Source organism: Triturus cristatus, chromosome 3_1 (genome assembly GCF_964204655.1).
Source record: "Triturus cristatus chromosome 3_1, aTriCri1.1, whole genome shotgun sequence".
Classification (NCBI taxonomy): domain Eukaryota; kingdom Metazoa; phylum Chordata; class Amphibia; order Caudata; family Salamandridae; genus Triturus; species Triturus cristatus.
In genome coordinates this window covers 184685702-184706628 of record NC_140583.1, presented here as the reverse complement: position 1 = coordinate 184706628, position 20927 = coordinate 184685702, and positions in this window count along the sequence as shown.

Sequence of the window (20927 nt, the reverse complement as noted above, 5' to 3'; positions counted from 1 at the left end):
GGGAGTGTGGGGTAGTGTCATGCACTGCCTGACATTCTGTCTCCAGTGGAAGGGTGTGTATACCCAATGCCACAGCTTTCCCTCCCTGCACATGTATGTATGAGTGACATGTGTTGTGTTGTCAGCCATACAGTAACACAGAAGGTTGTTCATGCTGTAGTCAGGACAGTGATTGCTTGGCTGGATGGCTGTGTGTGCCCCTGTAGTCCTTCTCAGTGTGAGCCCAGCTGGCCTGCACAGTCCCCGCCTACGAAGACAAGGACACCTCACTAAACTTACAGAGTATGACATCAGTCTTTTCACATTGCACTCCAGCTATGGGCCATCTCAGCACTGTATTTTGCACACAACTGCCCTCGTGAATGGCATTTTGTATTTGTGTGATCATGTCCCTCAATGTGACCACCATGACACATTCAACAATTCACAGGACAGGGACATGGATGGCTGCGCAGTCTTGGCACAGTGAGTCCACCCCCAAACACACGTTGACATGTGATGTATGTGTTGCTCAAGCCAAAAATGGACTGGAGTGTGGGCAGGCTACATGGGTGTTTTTTAGTGCTGGCATCCTGCATGTGCGTGAGATGTGCAGGGACTGTGTTCCCCCTCAAACCTGCATGCTTTAACATCAGCTTTTCCCATGCAGGTGTCCCATGTGAGCTGTACTATAGTCTCTGATTGCCAATTTTGTTGGATATATGATGATTTTGTATCTTGCTGCTATACTGATAGATGTCGTACATGACACTGTGTCACTGATCATTTCCCACTCTTGTCTCCCATGCCTGCAGCTCAAGGTACTCCAGCGTAAGGCCGTGTGGAGGGCCACTGCAGCGAAGGGGGTCTCAAACCGACGGCGCACCCACTGCCACAAGCGATGGGACGACATCAGCTGGCTGGCAAAGAATGTGGCGGAAATGACCTTGGGGCTGCTTCCTCGCACTGGGCGTCTGGCATGACGCAGTATGACACAACTAGTGGGGCGCATCTTGGCGGTGACACAGCCTGAGCTGGATGCACGTTTGAAGGAGCATCAGCAGCAAGCCAGGAGTGAGCACTTGGGGAGTCTGAATTTGGCTGGGAGTGACTGCATGTGTTCAGAGCCTGTGCCAGCGCTGGCCTCTGTGATGTTGGTAGTGTGATGCTGTGGCATGTAAGTGGCTGCTGTCCTGGGTGACTGTGGCATGTATTTGCTCTACCTGTACTTACAAAGGTGATTTGGATGCTGTGCCTTCACATTACATTCTGAGCTGTGCTCTTCAGGTTTCTTCTGCATTGGTGTAGTCTTGGGAATCCCATGGGAGGGAACGGCAGTGCGCACAATCTGACTGTGCGTACATCAATGCGTCCATTGCATGCACCCATATAAGGGAGGCCTACACATGTTACAGCAATGTGCAGCATTATATTGTCCCCAAGGTATGACATGGTGGGTGGCATGGGCTAATGTCCATTGTGGACTGTCATGTTGTAGTCTCGGTCTGTGTTGTCCCCTCCTGTTCCATCCAGTTCTGTCATTGGCCCCATCATGTCCCTAGGTGTGCTCAGAACTAGTTGTGTGTCTGTTTGAACAGAGCCACAAGCAGGGTGTTGTGCTGTGTGGTCATCACATGGCTCACTCATGCCTGAGTATCCTGTTTCCACGCACTGCTGGAGTCTATGTAGTGAGTTGCCAGGATATGATTGAACAGGGTGGTGTGCAACATGTAGATTTGGTCAACTTTCGTCATGCATTGCTTGCATATGTTTGTTCTGATGCTGCCACTGACCTGACCCTACATCTCTCTTTCCCATGCAGCATCACCTGTGGTTACGGAGGGACAGGATACGGATATCAGTGGGGGTGAAACTAGCACCACAGCTGCCAAGGAGCCCAGTGACACAGATGTCACCAGCGCTTCAGAGGAGGACAGGAGTCTGCTGGAGGAGTCACAGCCTGAGACGCAAAGCACCACATCATCCGAAGCCAGCGGGGATGCATCCATGTTGGAGGGCACAGGGAACGGGGACTCTGCATCAACTTACACCACACAGTGGCCATTGCCCACCCTCCCAGCCACTCCCTTTTGGTGCTGCCCGTGCTTGCCTCAGTAAGAGGGGAAGAGTGTCCTTCACCCCTGGCACCGCTGCCCCTGCCCCCCCTGCTGCCATCAGTGCTGAGTATGTGGACCTTTTGCGCTAGCTGTGTGTAGGCCAGACAGCTCTCCTCAATACCTTCATTGACCACGACTAGAAATTGGCCCAGGTGGTTGCTTTCATGGAGGGCATACATTCCGACGTGGGTGGGCTTTGTCATCAACAGTGACGTCTGCCCTGCAACAGGCTGTCAGGACCACGCCTCGGTAAACACTGACGGTGCCGCAACAGGAGAGCCGCTGGGGACCGAACGGACTATCCGAACACTACATTTCCCAGGAAGCCTAGCGGCGTCACGTAACACGTGACCGCCGCTATGCACAGAAGCCGGATATAGGCTTCCCCGGCGGAGTCAGCGTTGCCGATGATTCTCGACTGGAGCAGCGTCCCGACCGCTGCTTGCTTCTGTGACGAACCCCGTGGTGGAAGACCACACCCTCGGTGTAGCGGTACCGTGAGTACTCGCAACCCTGGTTGCCGAGCGAACTTGAGACCTGGGTTGTGCGCTGGTTCCTTGGGGGTGCCTATATCCCGGAGTCTCTGAGAGAGAGACGGTAGTATACTCTTTGTGGTGCATTGCGATTCTGCCGCACCTCTTTGGGGTATCATCCTAAAGAACGTTCCTCTGTTGGGGAGACTGCTAGTGGCGTCTCATGCGGAGGAACCCTATTTGCATCTCTGAATTTGGTTGTTCGTATTTAACCTCCCTCGCTTGCAAGTGCGTTTCATTCGTTCTTCCGTTGGAGAGACAGCCAGCGGGCGTCTCGTGCGGAGGGGCGTGGAAGCGCTGACAAGCGCTGTACCCATTCTTTCTTCTGTTGGTGAGCCTAACCCTTTCAGGGGCTCTTACAGAGGGAAAAGACGGATGGATTAGTGCTATCCCTACATATCCTGTTACATACCCCTTTGAACTTCTGAGCACAGCAAAACAGTTCCTCACCAGTACTTACACCAACCCAATACGGGGGCGACCATTGAGTGGTTCTATACTACATCCCCGGTATGATAGTGTTGGTTCCCCATTGAGTACCCCTCGGTGCACTTCTCCTCTCGAAACTCCCTGACAGATACCAGGATACCAGTGTCAAATAGCGGACGTTCAAAGGGTTGAACTGCCCCGTTGGGTATCAAGTCTGTTGCATTAATCCGTCCTGGGTGTCTTTCTATTGTCAGTGAAAAAGTCGACGTTGAGAGGGATACACATTGTACTGAGCTGTCTTTTATTTTACTTTTTTACTAGGAGAGAGAAACTTGGGAGGGCAAGGCGGTTGCCTCTGGTGCACACATCCATCTAGCCGCCCTCGCCTTTGGGTAGGTTAAGGGAACTGGGGATTTGTCCTGGTGAATTAAGGGAACGTGGTATACGCCCAAAAACGCTGCTTAAAGATTTCTCTTTCTCTTCTTTCTTTCCCTAGTAGTGGGTCGGCCGTGTGCGCTTCCCCTCCTCTCTCTTCAAGTCTCAGCCTTCACCCCTTTTTATTTTAGGTAGGGGAAATGGTTCGACCTGAGATCTCTTGACAAACGGGGGAGTGAGTGGAAGTGGGGTACGGGGAAAAGAACAGCTGGGACTAATCAGGTTCTTCTTGTGTCTCCTCAGATCTCCCTCCCTGCTGTTCCCATCCTTTCCTTCCCCCACTTAACTATCTCACCAGTCCGAGTACGTTGCTCTTCGGACTTGGGGCAGTTGAGAGGGGGACCCCTATGAGCATCGGCACAATCCCGAGGACTTCGAACGGTGATTCCTGACAGAATCATCGGCCCACGAATTCACTTGTCCTCTTGATTGTGCTGGAGCCGGAGATGGCCACCCTAGATGACGTTATGGCCGCTTTAGCCCAAGTCCAAGTGGAGCTCGCTGCGTCCCAACAAGAGACAGCGGCTCTTCAAGCGAAAGTAGAACGAATACAATAAAAAACCTTTGACATAGGAGCCTCTTCATCCCCCTTACCCGTACCAGTAGTGGTGGAAATGCCTTCACAGATCCCTCTAGCCCCTCACGAAAGGTTTCATGGAGACAATCGAAAGGTCCAGGTGTTTATGACACAGGCATTGCTCCACTTCAATTGCAAGCCGAAGTTGTTCTCCACCAATCAGGCAAGCGTTGCCTTCCGGCATGAGTTCGAAAAGACCTTTGACCGAAGAGCTGAAACCTTTTCAGCGGATAAAGACCTGCTAGAACTCCGCCAAGGGAATACCGAATTGATCACTTACTTAAATAATTTCCGTAGATTGGTGGCAGAAACAGAATGGCCGGAATCCAAGCAAGCCGCTATTTTCTATCATGGGCTCAAGGAGGAATTGAAGGATGTCCTGGCCCAGGTGGATCCCAAACCACAGACCTGCACCGCTCTGATCGACTTAACTTTACGGCTGGATCATAGGCTAAGAGAGCGAAAAGGCGATTCTCGGCGAAAGGAAAGGTATACTGCCCCGTTGGATAGGCCCCCTCCTACGGAGCGAGGGGCCACCAGACCAGAGCCCATGGAGATAGGGGCGGTGAGAGCCTTGTTGACCCTCAGCGAAAGGGACCACAGGCGTAAAGAAGGTTTGTGCCTTTATTGTGGTAAAAAAGGCCATTACCTCCGCGAATGTCCTGTGAAAACAAGGTTCGGGCGTGCTAGACCCGGACAAATAGCTACGGTTGCCGCTAAGCCTGAGTCGGAAAACACCTTAGCTTGAGGGCTCATGAAGGGGAGCCGTCAAGCGGTATCACGATCTCTTCCGTGAACCGGGCAAACTTCCTAGAAACGGAACACTTTTTTGTAGAGTTGGACATTATCCTCAATCTAAGGTCCAAGCACATCCACGCAATGATCGATTCTTGTGCCACTGGGTGTTTTATCGATAAGGAAGAAGCCCAGAGATTGGATATACCGCTTCTGGTAAAAGACAGACCGGAGCACGTTTATGCGGTGGATGGGCAGGAACTTGCAGCTGGTCCCATTACATACATCACGCCGAACTGGAATTGGTGTATGAGGGGTACCATCATGAATTGATTTCGTTCAATGTCATCCAAGCCCCTCAATATGGAGTCATTCTAGGTCTTCCTTGGCTACGAAAACATGAACCTACGATCTCTTGGAAAATTGCCACCATGTCCTTACGATCTCTCTACTGCCAAACCCATTGCAACCAAACCGTCCTCAGCCCTTCCGTCGTGTTAGCCAGAAGACAGCATATAGCCACCGCTGCAGAAAACAGCGTAACCCTGCCTACCTGTTATCGAGAGTACATAGATGTTTTCAGCGACGTCAAAGCAGAGAAACTACCTCCACATAGAGTCTATGACTGCCGCATAGAGCTGGTGCCCGGCGCGGTAGTGCCTTGTGGTAGAATATATGCCCTTACTGCTCCTGAGACCCTCCATCTCCGGGACTATTTAGACAAACTCCTCAAGTTGGGATTTATCCGTCCGTCCAGATCACCTGCAGCGTCCCCACTCTTCTTCATACCGAAAGCAAACGGAGAATTGAGGTGTTGTATAGACTATTGCGCATTGAATGCGAAAACCGTAAGAAATCAGTATCCTTTACCCCTGATTCCAGTCCTGTTGGAGCAGGTGAAGTCGGCGGTCATCTATACCAAACTAGACCTTCGTGGAGCCTACCATTTGGTCCGAATGAGAAGCGGAGACGAATGGAAAACGGCATTCAAGACGCGGTATGGTTTATTTGAATATTTGGTGATGCCGTTTGGGCTGTGTAACGCCCCCGCCGCCTTTCAGTTTTTACTAAACGACGTACTGAGGGAGTTCCTAGACCACTTCGTCGTGGTATATATAGATGATATACTGACATAGTCCGACCATGTAGAAGACCATAGGGGGCATGTAAGCTGCGTTTTACAAGCCCTTCAAGAACATCATCTGGTCTGTAAAATCACGAAGTGTGAGTTTCATGTGACATCAGTGGAGTGTCTAGGGGTCATACTAACCCCGTCGGGACAAATCATGGCTGAGAGAAAGGTAAAAGCGATCCTCGAGTGGCCCCAACCTCAAACCGTGAAAGATATCCAAAGCTTCCTGGGATTCGCCAATTTTTATAGGCGCTTCATCAATGGATTCTCCGAGAAAGTGGCACCGCTTACCAGACTGACCCGGAAGAAGACCCCGTTTATCTGGTCCCCTGAGGTTCAGAAGGCCTTCGATCTCCTCAAACACGCATTTACATTAGCCCCCGTCCTGGTCCACGCAAATCCGGAGATTCCATTTATCGTGGAAGCGGACGCCTCAGAAATAGCGATAGGGGCGGTACTGTCCCAAAACACGCTATGTCCGGGCAGCTGCATCCCATCGCTTTCATGTCCAGGAAACTCAATCCCGCGGAATGCAACTATACGATAGCGGAAAAAGAACTGTTGGCTATCAAGGATGCATTCCTGGAGTGGAGACACTGGTTAATGGGAGCCGCTCATCCCGTGACTGTTTATTCGGACCACCGCAACCTCCAATATATGAGGGCGGCTAGGCACCTTACTCCTAGACAACTCAGGTGGATGTTGTTTTTCGCTGAATACCAGTTCATCATCACCTTCCGTCCTGGTACCGAGAATAGGAAGGCGGACGCCCTGTCGCGACAAGACACCTCGACACTCCAATCCAGTGGGGCTGACAGAGCCATCATAGAACCCAGCAGAGTGGTATGCTCGATCCAAACAGAGGAGTTCCTGCAGAAAACCAGACAACACACATGCTCCTTCACCTGGAAAACGTGGCTGAAACACCATCCGGAATGGCAAATCCGGCAGGGACTCCCCATGAGAAACCACCAGTTGTTGGTCCCCTCTCAAGAACTATGACAAACAGTGTTCACATGGTGCCATGAACTCCCTTGTGCCGGACACGTAGGTGGAAAGAAAACCCTTGACAACGTATTGCGCCAGTTTTGGTGGCCTTCTGTTCGTCCTGACATACTCTCCTGGGTAAAAAAGTGTTCGGTTTGTGCACAAATGAAACCCGATCACAGAGCGGCATCGGGACTTCTTCATCCGTTGCCCACTCCCGAGGTCCCATGGGAAAGAGTATCAGTTGATTTCATCGTTGGGCTACCAAAGGATCAAGGATGTACAGCTATAATGGTGGTAGTGGACTATCTCTCAAAAATTGGCCATTTCATCGCCTGTCCTCATGTCCCGTCTGCGGGCCAACTGGCCTCATTGTTTCTGACGCATGTGGTTCGGCTACATGGCCTTCCAAAAGTCATTGTCTCTGATAGGGGACCCCAATTCACTGCCCGCTTTTGGAAAACCTGGTGCTCCATGCTAAAGATCGAGGCCTCCCTGTCCACCAGTTTTCACACGCAGACAGATGGCCAAACGGAAAGAGTGAACCAGACATTAAAACAGTACTTACGGTGTTACGTTGACAACAACACAGAGGAGTGGGTGGAATGGCTATGGGTGGCGGAGATAGCGTATAACAGCTCCAAACACGCTTCTACTCTACACACCCCCTTTTTTTGCACTTATGGTTTTCACCCACGGGTCACGCCTTTAGTACTTCCTAGTCACAACTCTACACTCCCAAACCTGCATCAGCGCCTGTCCCACATTCGCGCAACTTTGCTAGAGGCTAGGGACAACTTGATTCAGGCCAAACAAAACTATAAAACCCAGGCAGACAAACACCGCAGGCTTGGTCCCACCTACAAGAAAGGAGAGAGAGTGTGGTTGTCCACAAAGCACATACGGTTTAAACGTCCCAGCGTATTCAATGCTAAATACATTGGTCCCTACCCAGTAGTGAGACACGTTAACCCCGTAGCAGTACAACTCAAACTGCCGACACACTTCCGGATACATCCGGTGTTCCATGTGTCCCTGCTGAAACCCTCGCACTGCCCTGTAAAAAAGCAACCTCTTCCCATTTGGGTACAACATGATAGGGAATATGAGGTACAGAGGGTCTTGGACTCTAAATGGGTAAAGTGTAAACTATGGTATCTCCTTGCCTGGAAGGGGTATGGTCCAGAAGAGAACTCATGGGAGCCAGCGGACGCTGTCCATGCGGATCGCTTAGTGTCCGCCTTTTTTCGAAGAAATCCATCCAAACCCGGCGCCGGTCAGTGTCTTCCGAAAGGGAGACGTACTGTCAGGACCACGCCTCGGTAAACACTGACGGCGCCGCGACAGGAGAGCCGCCGGGGACCGAACCGACTATCCGAACACTACATTTCCCAGGAAGCCTAGCGGCGTCAAGTAACACGTGACCGCCGCTACGCACAGAAGCCGGATATAGGCTTCCCCAGCGGATTCAGCGTTGCCGATGATTCTCGACCGGAGCAGCGTCCCGACCGCTGCTTGCTCCTGTGACGAACCCCGTGGTGGAAGACCACACCCTCGGTGTAGCGGTACCGTGAGTAATCGCAACCCTGGTTGCCGAGCGAACTTGAGACCTGGGTTGTGCGCTGGTTCCTTGGGGGTGCCTATATCCCGGAGTCTCTGAGAGAGAGACGGTAGTATACTCCTTGTGGTGCATTGCGATTCTGCCGCACCTCTTTGGTGTATCATCCTAAAGAACGTTCCTCTGTTGGGGAGACTGCCAGTGGTGTCTCATGCGGAGGAACCCTATTTGCATCTCTGAATTTGGTTGTTCGTATTTAACCTCCCTCGCTTGCATGTGCGTTTCATTCTTTCCTCCATTGGAGAGACAGCCAGCGGGCATCTCGTGCGGAGGGGCGTGGAAGCGCTGACAAGCGCTGTACCCGTTCTTTCTTCTGTTGGCGAGCCTAACCCTTTCAGGGGCTCTTGCAGAGGGAAAAGACGGACGGATTAGTGCTATCCCTACATATCCTGTTACATACCCCTTTGAACTTATGAGCACAGAAAAACAGTTCCTCACCAGTACTTACACCAACCCAATACGGGGGCGACCATTGAGTGGTTCTATACTACATCCCCGGTATGATTGTGTTGGTTCCCCATTGAGGACCCCTCGGTGCACTTCTCCTCTCGAAACTCCCTGACAGATACCAGGATACCAGTGTCAGATAGCGGACGCCCAAAGGGTTGAACTGCCCCGTTGGGTATCAAGTCTGTTGCATTAATCCGTCCTGGGTCTCTTTCTATTGTCAGTGAAAAAGTCGACGTTGAGAGGGATACACATTGTACTGAGCTGTCTTTTATTTTACTTTTTTACTAGGAGAGAGAAACTTGGGAGGGCAAGGCGGTTGCCTCTGGTGCACACATCCATCTAGCCGCCCTCGCCTTTGGGTAGGTTAAGGGAACTGGGGATTTGTCCTGGTGAATTAAGGGAACGTGGTATACGCCCAAAAACGCTGCTTAAAGTTTTCTCTTTCTCTTCTTTCTTTCCCTAGTAGTGGGTCGGACGTGTGCGCTTCCCCTCCTCTCTCTTCAAGTCTCAGCCTTCACCCCTTTTTATTTCAGGTAGGGAAAATGGTTCGACCTGAGATCTCTTGGCAAACGGGGGAGTGCGTGGAAGTGGGGTACGGGGAAAAGAACAGCTGGGACTAATCAGGTTCTTCTTGTGTCTCCTCAGATCTCCCTCCCTGCTGTTCCCATCCTTTCCTTCCCCCACTTAACTATCTCACCAGTCCGAGTACGTTGCTCTTCGGACTTGGGGCAGTTGAGAGGGGGACCCCTATGAGTATCGGCACAATCCCGAGGACTTCGGACGGCGATTCCTGACACAGGCACATACTCACAGTCCAGCTCTAGTCCCTTTGTCCACCCCCCTGGCAGTGGCCACGTCTGACGATAGTGACCACGGTCCACATACAGCAAAGTCACGATACAGCACATGGAGCACATAGCAGCAGCAACCCAAGCGGTCTCGGGCGCAGACACCATCCCCACAGAAGACCAAAGACACCCCAGAGCACAGGGAGAAAAGCCCGTCAGGTGACACCAGTGGACAAATAGCAAAGCAGCAGACCTCAGGCACACATGCCTCAGTGGCATCCCCATCCAAGGACTCTCCTGCCCCTAAAGCATCGCGCAAAGATAATCGTACAGTGTCTGTGCCCACCAAGGAGGTGGTGCATGCCAATGGTACACCTAGGAAGGGCACCAAGGCAGTATCACCAACCACCTCGACTCCCATTCCAAGCCCAGTGAAGCAGGGGCCGGAGGGCACTGTAGGGGTAACACATAGTAAACAGGGGAAGGGGGGCAGAGGCGAAACAAGGTAAAGCGTTCTGCTGGGTCCAGCACATCACCAGAGGGGCTGCCAGCGCCTGCACCTGCTGCAGCAGTGGTGGTGAGTGTGCCTTTTGTGCCCACACCACTTCCCATTGTTCCAAAGTCAGGCAAGCCATTTAGGATCCCCAAGAAGCGGAAGGGCACCCCTCCACAATCTCCCAGCCACACCGTGACTCCTGTCTGCATGACTCCACCTCCAAGTGCCACTACACCACATGGTCCAAGAGCCCTCCGGCTTGCCAAGCCACTGATAGCTCTACCGCAGCTGTTCCGCTCTCTCCCCCGCCAAGTGCCCCGACAGTCCCAGAGACACAGCCAGCTCCCAGTCTGCCTGACAGCAAAGTCTGAGTGTTGGTCACCCTCACACACCTGTGTCTCACACAGGTGGGCCTGTACTGCACATTGTTGCCCCCTGACTGTGTTGCTGACCATGGAAAGGTACAGTCGCACAAATTCCCTGTGCAGCTTCTCATGGACTCAGGCTGCACCCTGGACTGGCCAAAGGCCCTGTTGCTCTTTGCTGTGTTGGACCCTTCCCTGTGCAGCTTCTCATGGACTCACTCTGTACTTTGTCCTGCCCACTGGCCTTGTTGTTCACTGCTCTGTTCCCCCTGCCTGTGCAGCTTCTCATGGACTCAGTCTGGCAGCTCGGGCTGGACTGTTCCCATTGGGTGCAGGGTCAAGACTGATTTACATATGGCTGGGTCCAAACTGGAATGGCATGGTGAGCAAACAAACAATGGATTTAGGCCCAGATCTGTGTACTGGGATAAATGTATGACATTGTTCTGCATTCTGTCCATCAATTGTTCTTTTTGCATTTGTCACCCCGAGTGGGACGGGTATGCCCAGACGTGGGTCCCGTGCTCTCCATGCCACTGGAGTCAAGCTATACTGGCTGATGAGGGCTGAAAGCCCGAAACCGGTCCTAGGATGCTTTTTTCCAGTCCAGGGAGGACCTGGCCTGGCAGTTCGGGCTGGAATGTTCCCATTGGTCACAGAGTCAAGACTGATTTGCATATGGCTGGGTCCAAACTGGAATGGCATAGTGAGCAAAAAAACGATGGATTTAGGCCCAGATCTTTGTACTGGGGTGAATGCATGACATTGTTCTGCATTCTGTCCATCAATTACTTTTTTTTGCACAAGCCAATTAGGAGGCAGCAAAGAAGAGTGAACCTGAAGCCAACAAATAGTAAACAAAAAAACGGGTTACAGGCTCTTTATTGTAAACAATACGTTTCAAAAGCAAGAGACCATGCACTGTCGCAGACACAATCTAAAAAAAAAAACTACCCTAGCAAATGCGATAGCTAGAGGGACCAGGATCCCAAATTCATGGAAAGGGGCAGAGATCCTGCCCGTGTATAAAAAAGGGGACAAAACTGATGCAGGAAACTACCGACCCATCAGTCTTATTGATGCCCTACAAAAGGTAGTGGCTAGAATGCTTTTAGGAAAAATCGACACCTGGATGACCGAAGCTGACATTCTCTCTCCATTACAAGCTGGCTTTAGGGCTCACATTAGTACTGTAGATCAGATCTTAAGATTTGTTATGATCTACTGGAAAACTGTGTTTTTGAGAGGTGGCACGATATACGCTGTATTTGTGGACCTCAAATCAGCGTTTGATTTGGTCCCCAGAGGAAAGATGTGGGCTGCATTAAGAAAGATGGGAGTTCCTTCTGCGCTCCTAGAATTTACCATCAGGATGCACGAGGGAAATTTTGCTAGAGTTAGGTGGGGCCGCCAGGGCCAGGTCACAGAACCCTTCCCTGTGACTCGTGGAGTGAGACAGGGCTGCGTCCTGGCCCCTACCCTTTTCATACTTTTTATTAATCAAGTGGTTAAGTTTCTCTCAGAAACCCCTACCGATGCCCCATCACTGGGTGGGACTAAATTCCCCCTTTTAATTTTTGCTGATGACACGCTCATATTGGCTAAAACACAGAAGGGTCTGCAGGTAGCTATAGACAAATTTGTGGATTTCTGCAATGAGAACGATTTAGAAATTAACATCAACAAAACCAAATTTATGGTCTTCACAAAGAAAAAACCACAGAGGGGCAATGTTACGATGAACGGGTCTAGTCTGGAACAGGTTGAAGTTATGACCTATCTTGGTGTGACAATGGACTATAGATTACGCTGGAAAGAGCAAATAGCGGCGCTTAGCTTGAAATTTACGCGTCTGTCCGGTTGTCTGGTGAAGGAGCAGCGGAGTTCTCTGACCAAAAGGGTATTGCCCGCTCTTAAAATATATAGTGCAAAAATCAGCTCTGCCATATTATACGGGGCTGATATATGGGGTTGTGTGGACCTGGCTGTCCTTGATAGGATACAGAACAAATTTTTCCGAAACCTAGTCAGTCTTCCTCCATCAACACCCGCTCTACCACTATTGATGGATATGGGGTTCCATTCAATTAAACATCAAGCCCAGTACAGGATGGTGGCGTTATGGAGACGAATATGGTCCACACCGGAACTTGCCATGTTTGCCCAAGAGCTTCAGGATGTTAGATCACAACAGGGGGCAGGTGAAATTCCATGGTTTAAGTCAATTAGAAACACTCTTATCGGAATGGGCCTCCCCCAGTTGTGGTTTGAGCCGGGCTCTCACATCTTTCCCTCTAAGAAAGATTTTAAATCTCTCTTCTGGTCTATGGTTAAAGATGAACACGTTGCTCTTTCAGAGAAACCGAACCTGACCGGTCTGTTCCTGCTACATAAAATAGTCCCTCATACCGAGTGCTTTTGGGATGTAATTGTCAAAACCTTAGATAGGAAACTTTACTTTCAGTTCCGTCTAGGTACATTGCCATTACGGGCCTTCACCAGTGGTTGGCAGAAGCCGGCGACTTCACTTTGTCCATGTTGTACTGACCATAAAGAAACAATAGGTCATTTCTTGTTTGTTTGTAATGCTTACCGTGAACCACGCCACAAGTGGCTAAAGCCTATATGCTATAGATTAAAGACCCGGTCGAGCAGTGAAGCCTTGCTCATTCTAAGAACTAACACCTCTGAATGTCTTTCCATTGGATTGGCCAAATTCCTTGGATGGGCTTGGTTATTAAGGTCTAAGACAGTTTGTTATGTTATGTTATGTTATTTATATTTTTATAGCGCACAGCTGCCCCAGCAAAGGGGCGTCCTGGCGCTGTGACAGATGCTACAACATAACACACAATAAAAGAAAAGGAAATTAACCAGACACGGGAAACAGTAAAGTTTTAATCGCCTGCCTGAAGGCGAGCAGGTCTTCAAGAGCTCGGATGTGTACCGGGAGCGAGTTCCACAAACCTGCCGCGAGCACCCTAAAGGAGCGGCCACCCATTCTACTCAATTTAAAGCGCGGACAGACCGCCAGGTGAAGCCTCTCCGATCTCAAGGATCTCAAAGGAACATAGGGCGTGAGTAGGTTAGCAAGTGCCGGGGGCGAAGAAGATTTCAAAATTTTAAAGGTCAGGCAAAGCGCTTTGAACTGAATTCGCTGTCTGACCGGGAGCCAATGTAAGGCCGCGATGGTACCAGACACTGAGCAATGTCTAGGGAGGCCCACAATGGCCCGAGCCGCGGCATTTTGCACCCTTTGGAGCCTAGAGGCCTCCTCTTGATTCACCCCTAACAGCAGTGAACTGCCGTAGTCCAGCCGAGATAGTATAGAGGCCTGGACCACAAGCTGTCTGGTGGGGGGATCAAAATACTTTAAGACCGGCCTTATTCCCCGCAGAATGCCATAGCACGTGGCAGCCACCTTCTTAGTGTGGTCCTTGAAGGTGAGCGCAGAGTCCAACCAGATGCCTAAATTTCTCACTCCAGAAGCTGGAATGGGAGTGACCCCCAACTCTGATGGCCACCACTGGTTACCCCATAGCTCAGCATGCTTCCCTAATACCAACACCTCTGTTTTGGTGGCATTTAACTGAAGGCAGTTGGTGCGAAGCCAGCTTGCTACTGCCAACAAACCCGCTCGAAATTTGGGGGCCTCCACCTCAGGGTCTCCACTAAGTGTCACCGCTAGCTGTGTGTCGTCCGCATATGAGGCCATCGTAAGACCCCACTGTTTAACGACACCAGCCAACGGTTTCACATAGAGGTTGAACATAGTAGGGCTCAACGAGGATCCCTGTGGTACCCCCAGCTCCAGGGGATAAGTGGCAGATTGGCCAGGTGGTATGGCCACTTTAAAAGAACGATCTGATAGAAAAGACCGAAACCACTGGAGAGCGAGATCAGTCACTCCCGCCTCCTGTAAGCGTTGGATCAGTATATGGTGGGACACAGTATCGAAGGCAGCGCTTAGATCTAATAGTAAAAGCGCTGCAGTGCGACCTGAATCTAGAACCTGGCGTAGATGTTCCGTGATGTAAAGTAATGCCGTCTCGGTACTGTGTCCCGACCGGAAGCCGTTCTGACTGGAATCCAATATCTGGTTGCGAGCCAGATGCTCAGACAGAACAGAGTTGACATGGGCTTCTGTTACTTTGGCAATCCAAGGCAGCAGGGATATGGGTCGATAATTCTCTGGCAGCCGGGGGTCAGAGTTGGCTTTTTTTAGTATAGGAGTAACCACTGCCTGTTTCCAAGACGTGGGTACCATTCCGCTGGACAATGACATATTGATAAGATTCAATATGGGGTCACGGCAGAGTGGGGAAAGTGTGTTAATTAAGGCTGGCTTTAACGGGTCCGAGGGAGAACCTGACTTGACCCTGAGGCTAAGCCTATCAAAGGTCTCAGTAGTCAGTTCAGGTAGCATTGCAAGAGTCTCATATCCCAACGTATCGGGGACAGTAACCTCTCGGTTCTGATGGAGTGTGTCAAAGCTTTGGTAGATTGTTTCCACTTTCTCCACAAAAAAGGAGGCCAGCTTATCACAGTGGGAATCTGTGCAAATCACCTCTGAGGTGGATCTGTTTTTCATAAGATCCTTCAGTATCTTAAAAATCAGTTTTGAAGGGTTAGGGCTGGTGGCAAATTCTTGAGCGTAAAATGCGGCTCGTGTTCTGCAAATAGCTCTATGATAGAGCTTCAGCTCAGTAAAATACCGAGTTTTCAGAGCAGGGCTGTAGGATCTTCTCCATTCCCTCTCTGTTTTTCGGCAGGCTTTTTTTAGTTCTGCGAGTGAGTCATTATACCAAGGACTAGGTGTTTTTGTCCGGCCTTTCGACCACCGTAAAGGTATGAGAGAGTCCAAGGCATCGGTGATCCAGGCGCAGAACTGTTGGTAACCTTGTTCCACATTAAAAAAGATGCTCAGAGGTTTCTGTTCCAGTATGCTATAAAACTCCTCAAGCCTAAGCTTATGCCAAGGCCTTTTTAGAATAGGTCTGTCAACAGCTTTAAAAGGCTTATCGTGAACCGGACAAAAGGCTTCTATAAGCAGATGATCAGTCCACCCCATCAGCTTCGGATCTGACAACCTTACCCCCTCAAGTGTGGAAAAAAAGGGGTCCAAAATATGGCCCCCTGAGTGGGTTGGAAGGGTGACGAGCTGAGTGAGTTGAAGAGCTTCGAGGTTCGCCAGCAGAGTGCTCACCGTAGTGGATGACCCATTATCAAAATGGATGTTAAGGTCCCCCACGATGTTAAAATTGGCACAATCAAGTGCTATAGGACCGATCATATCGGCCAGTGCGGACCTGAAGACAGAATCATTGCCCGGAGGACGATAAATAAGCATACCACTGAAAGTGAATTGGTGGGAAAGAGCAACTTTAAAAATAGCACTTTCACATGCAGGTAGCCCCGACGGTTTCCAATCAGCTGGAAAACAGGATTTGACTGCCATGGCAATACCACCTCCTCTTGTGGTTCTATTGGAAGTGAAGACGGTATAGTTCTGAGGGAATGCAAGATTCAATATGGCAGAATCCGAATCCTGCAGCCAGGTTTCTGTCATTAGAAAGACATCGGGGTCCTCTTTCTCTAGCAGATCATAAATGGACAGGTGATGTTTTACCAGCGACCTAATGTTTAAGCACCAAATACGAAGATCTCGAGATGCAACACACGGTCGCGTGACAGGAATAGCATCTTCCAGGGAACGGATTTTAGTAGGGCTCTTAAGAGACCAGCCTTTGCAGGCACAGCTATAAGGGCCGACTAGAGGGTCCACAGGCTTGCAGGCACTTCCTCTGGACAATCGCCTTATGGACAGCAGCTCGGACCGTGTGTAAAACACCATACCTACCGGAATCGGCGATACAACACCACGACGAGAAACCGAGCCTGCCCAGCCTTGCGCTGCCTCGACGCGGACGAGCGCAGACGGGCAGGACTCTGGCACGACTCCGGCTAAGCGACGGCGTCCACACCTGCGCGTCCCGCTGCGCGGGAGAGGGGAGCTTTAAGTAGGCTCACCAATCCCAGCGCGAGCGCGAGGACGCTCCAAGATGGCGCCCAAAGTTGCAATTACAGCCCTACCCAAAATGGCACCCACAGTGAACCACCCCCGAGATCCAGGCCCGCCAAAACGGCAGTGAGGGAGCCAATTATGTGCGGAATGAGGAGGGGGCAAGACCCAGCTAAAAACAAGGGAGAAGTGCAGCAAGGTAAATTAAAACAAATAGACAAAAAACGGGATTTTTAAAAAGCAAAGCGCCAGCAGCAGCGCTAGCAACAGCAAGTGCGCAGTAGAGTAAGCATCTGTCAAGGCCGGCTCAGAACTGAGTCCGCCTTAAGTAGGCTCACCAATCCCAGCGCGAGCGCGAGGACGCTCCAAGATGGCGCCCAAAGTTGCAATTACAGCCCTACCCAAAATGGCACCCACAGTGAACCACCCCCGAGATCCAGGCCCGCCAAAACGGCAGTGAGGGAGCCAATTATGTGCGGAATGAGGAGGGGGCAAGACCCAGCTAAAAACAAGGGAGAAGTGCAGCAAGGTAAATTAAAACAAATAGACAAAAAACGGGATTTTTAAAAAGCAAAGCGCCAGCAGCAGCGCTAGCAACAGCAAGTGCGCAGTAGAGTAAGCATCTGTCAAGGCCGGCTCAGAACTGAGTCCGCCTTAAGTAGGCTCACCAATCCCAGCGCGAGCGCGAGGACGCTCCAAGATGGCGCCCAAAGTTGCAATTACAGCCCTACCCAAAATGGCACCCACAGTGAACCACCCCCGAGATCAAGGCCCGCCAAAACGGCAGTGAGGGAGCCAATTATGTGCGGAATGAGGAGGGGGCAAGACCCAGCTAAAAACAAGGGAGAAGTGCAGCAAGGTAAATTAAAACAAATAGACAAAAAACGGGATTTTTAAAAAGCAAAGCGCCAGCAGCAGCGCTAGCAACAGCAAGTGCGCAGTAGAGTAAGCATCTGTCAAGGCCGGCTCAGAACTGAGTCCGCCTTAAGTAGGCTCACCAATCCCAGCGCGAGCGCGAGGACGCTCCAAGATGGCGCCCAAAGTTGCAATTACAGCCCTACCCAAAATGGCACCCACAGTGAACCACCCCCGAGATCCAGGCCCGCCAAAACGGCAGTGAGGGAGCCAATTAAGTGCGGAATGAGGAGGGGGCAAGACCCAGCTAAAAACAAGGGAGAAGTGCAGCAAGATAAATTAAAACAAATAGACAAAAAACGGGATTTTTAAAAAGCAAAGCGCCAGCAGCAGCGCTAGCAACAGCAAGTGCGCAGTAGAGTAAGCATCTGTCAAGGCCGGCTCAGAACTGAGTCCGCCTTAAGTAGGCTCACCAATCCCAGCGCGAGCGCGAGGACGCTCCAAGATGGCGCCCAAAGTTGCAATTACAGCCCTACCCAAAATGGCACCCACAGTGAACCACCCCCGAGATCCAGGCCCGCCAAAACGGCAGTGAGGGAGCCAATTATGTGCGGAATGAGGAGGGGGCAAGACCCAGCTAAAAACAAGGGAGAAGTGCAGCAAGGTAAATTAAAACAAATAGACAAAAAACGGGATTTTTAAAAAGCAAAGCGCCAGCAGCAGCGCTAGCAACAGCAAGTGCGCAGTAGAGTAAGCATCTGTCAAGGCCGGCTCAGAACTGAGTCCGCCTTAAGTAGGCTCACCAATCCCAGCGCGAGCGCGAGGACGCTCCAAGATGGCGCCCAAAGTTGCAATTACAGCCCTACCCAAAATGGCACCCACAGTGAACCACCCCCGAGATCCAGGCCCGCCAAAACGGCAGTGAGGGAGCCAATTATGTGCGGAATGAGGAGGGGGCAAGACCCAGCTAAAAACAAGGGAGAAGTGCAGCAAGGTAAATTAAAACAAATAGACAAAAAACGGGATTTTTAAAAAGCAAAGCGCCAGCAGCAGCGCTAGCAACAGCAAGTGCGCAGTAGAGTAAGCATCTGTCAAGGCCGGCTCAGAACTGAGTCCGCCTTAAGTAGGCTCACCAATCCCAGCGCGAGCGCGAGGACGCTCCAAGATGGCGCCCAAAGTTGCAATTACAGCCCTACCCAAAATGGCACCCACAGTGAACCACCCCCGAGATCCAGGCCCGCCAAAACGGCAGTGAGGGAGCCAATTAAGTGCGGAATGAGGAGGGGGCAAGACCCAGCTAAAAACAAGGGAGAAGTGCAGCAAGATAAATTAAAACAAATAGACAAAAAACGGGATTTTTAAAAAGCAAAGCGCCAGCAGCAGCGCTAGCAACAGCAAGTGCGCAGTAGAGTAAGCATCTGTCAAGGCCGGCTCAGAACTGAGTCCGCCTTAAGTAGGCTCACCAATCCCAGCGCGAGCGCGAGGACGCTCCAAGATGGCGCCCAAAGTTGCAATTACAGCCCTACCCAAAATGGCACCCACAGTGAACCACCCCCGAGATCCAGGCCCGCCAAAACGGCAGTGAGGGAGCCAATTATGTGCGGAATGAGGAGGGGGCAAGACCCAGCTAAAAACAAGGGAGAAGTGCAGCAAGGTAAATTAAAACAAATAGACAAAAAACGGGATTTTTAAAAAGCAAAGCGCCAGCAGCAGCGCTAGCAACAGCAAGTGCGCAGTAGAGTAAGCATCTGTCAAGGCCGGCTCAGAACTGAGTCCGCCTTAAGTAGGCTCACCAATCCCAGCGCGAGCGCGAGGACGCTCCAAGATGGCGCCCAAAGTTGCAATTACAGCCCTACCCAAAATGGCACCCACAGTGAACCACCCCCGAGATCCAGGCCCGCCAAAACGGCAGTGAGGGAGCCAATTATGTGCGGAATGAGGAGGGGGCAAGACCCAGCTAAAAACAAGGGAGAAGTGCAGCAAGGTAAATTAAAACAAATAGACAAAAAACGGGATTTTTAAAAAGCAAAGCGCCAGCAGCAGCGCTAGCAACAGCAAGTGCGCAGTAGAGTAAGCATCTGTCAAGGCCGGCTCAGAACTGAGTCCGCCTTAAGTAGGCTCACCAATCCCAGCGCGAGCGCGAGGACGCTCCAAGATGGCGCCCAAAGTTGCAATTACAGCCCTACCCAAAATGGCACCCACAGTGAACCACCCCCGAGATCCAGGCCCGCCAAAACGGCAGTGAGGGAGCCAATTATGTGCGGAATGAGGAGGGGGCAAGACCCAGCTAAAAACAAGGGAGAAGTGCAGCAAGGTAAATTAAAACAAATAGACAAAAAACGGGATTTTTAAAAAGCAAAGCGCCAGCAGCAGCGCTAGCAACAGCAAGTGCGCAGTAGAGTAAGCATCTGTCAAGGCCGGCTCAGAACTGAGTCCGCCTTAAGTAGGCTCACCAATCCCAGCGCGAGCGCGAGGACGCTCCAAGATGGCGCCCAAAGTTGCAATTACAGCCCTACCCAAAATGGCACCCACAGTGAACCACCCCCGAGATCCAGGCCCGCCAAAACGGCAGTGAGGGAGCCAATTATGTGCGGAATGAGGAGGGGGCAAGACCCAGCTAAAAACAAGGGAGAAGTGCAGCAAGGTAAATTAAAACAAATAGACAAAAAACGGGATTTTTAAAAAGCAAAGCGCCAGCAGCAGCGCTAGCAACAGCAAGTGCGCAGTAGAGTAAGCATCTGTCAAGGCCGGCTCAGAACTGAGTCCGCCTTAAGTAGGCTCACCAATCCCAGCGCGAGCGCGAGGACGCTCCAAGATGGCGCCCAAAGTTGCAATTACAGCCCTACCCAAAATGGCACCCACAGTGAACCACCCCCGAGATCCAGGCCCGCCAAAACGGCAGTGAGGGAGCCAATTAAGTGCGGAATGAGGAGGGGGCAAGACCCAGCTAAAAACAAGGGAGAAGTGCAGCAAGATAAATTAAAACAAATAGACAAAAAACGGGATTTTTAAAAAGCAAAGCGCCAGCAGCAGCGCTAGCAACAGCAAGTGCGCAGTAGAGTAAGCATCTGTCAAGGCCGGCTCAGAACTGAGTCCGCCTTAAGTAGGCTCACCAATCCCAGCGCGAGCGCGAGGACGCTCCAAGATGGCGCCCAAAGTTGCAATTACAGCCCTACCCAAAATGGCACCCACAGTGAACCACCCCCGAGATCCAGGCCCGCCAAAACGGCAGTGAGGGAGCCAATTATGTGCGGAATGAGGAGGGGGCAAGACCCAGCTAAAAACAAGGGAGAAGTGCAGCAAGGTAAATTAAAACAAATAGACAAAAAACGGGATTTTTAAAAAGCAAAGCGCCAGCAGCAGCGCTAGCAACAGCAAGTGCGCAGTAGAGTAAGCATCTGTCAAGGCC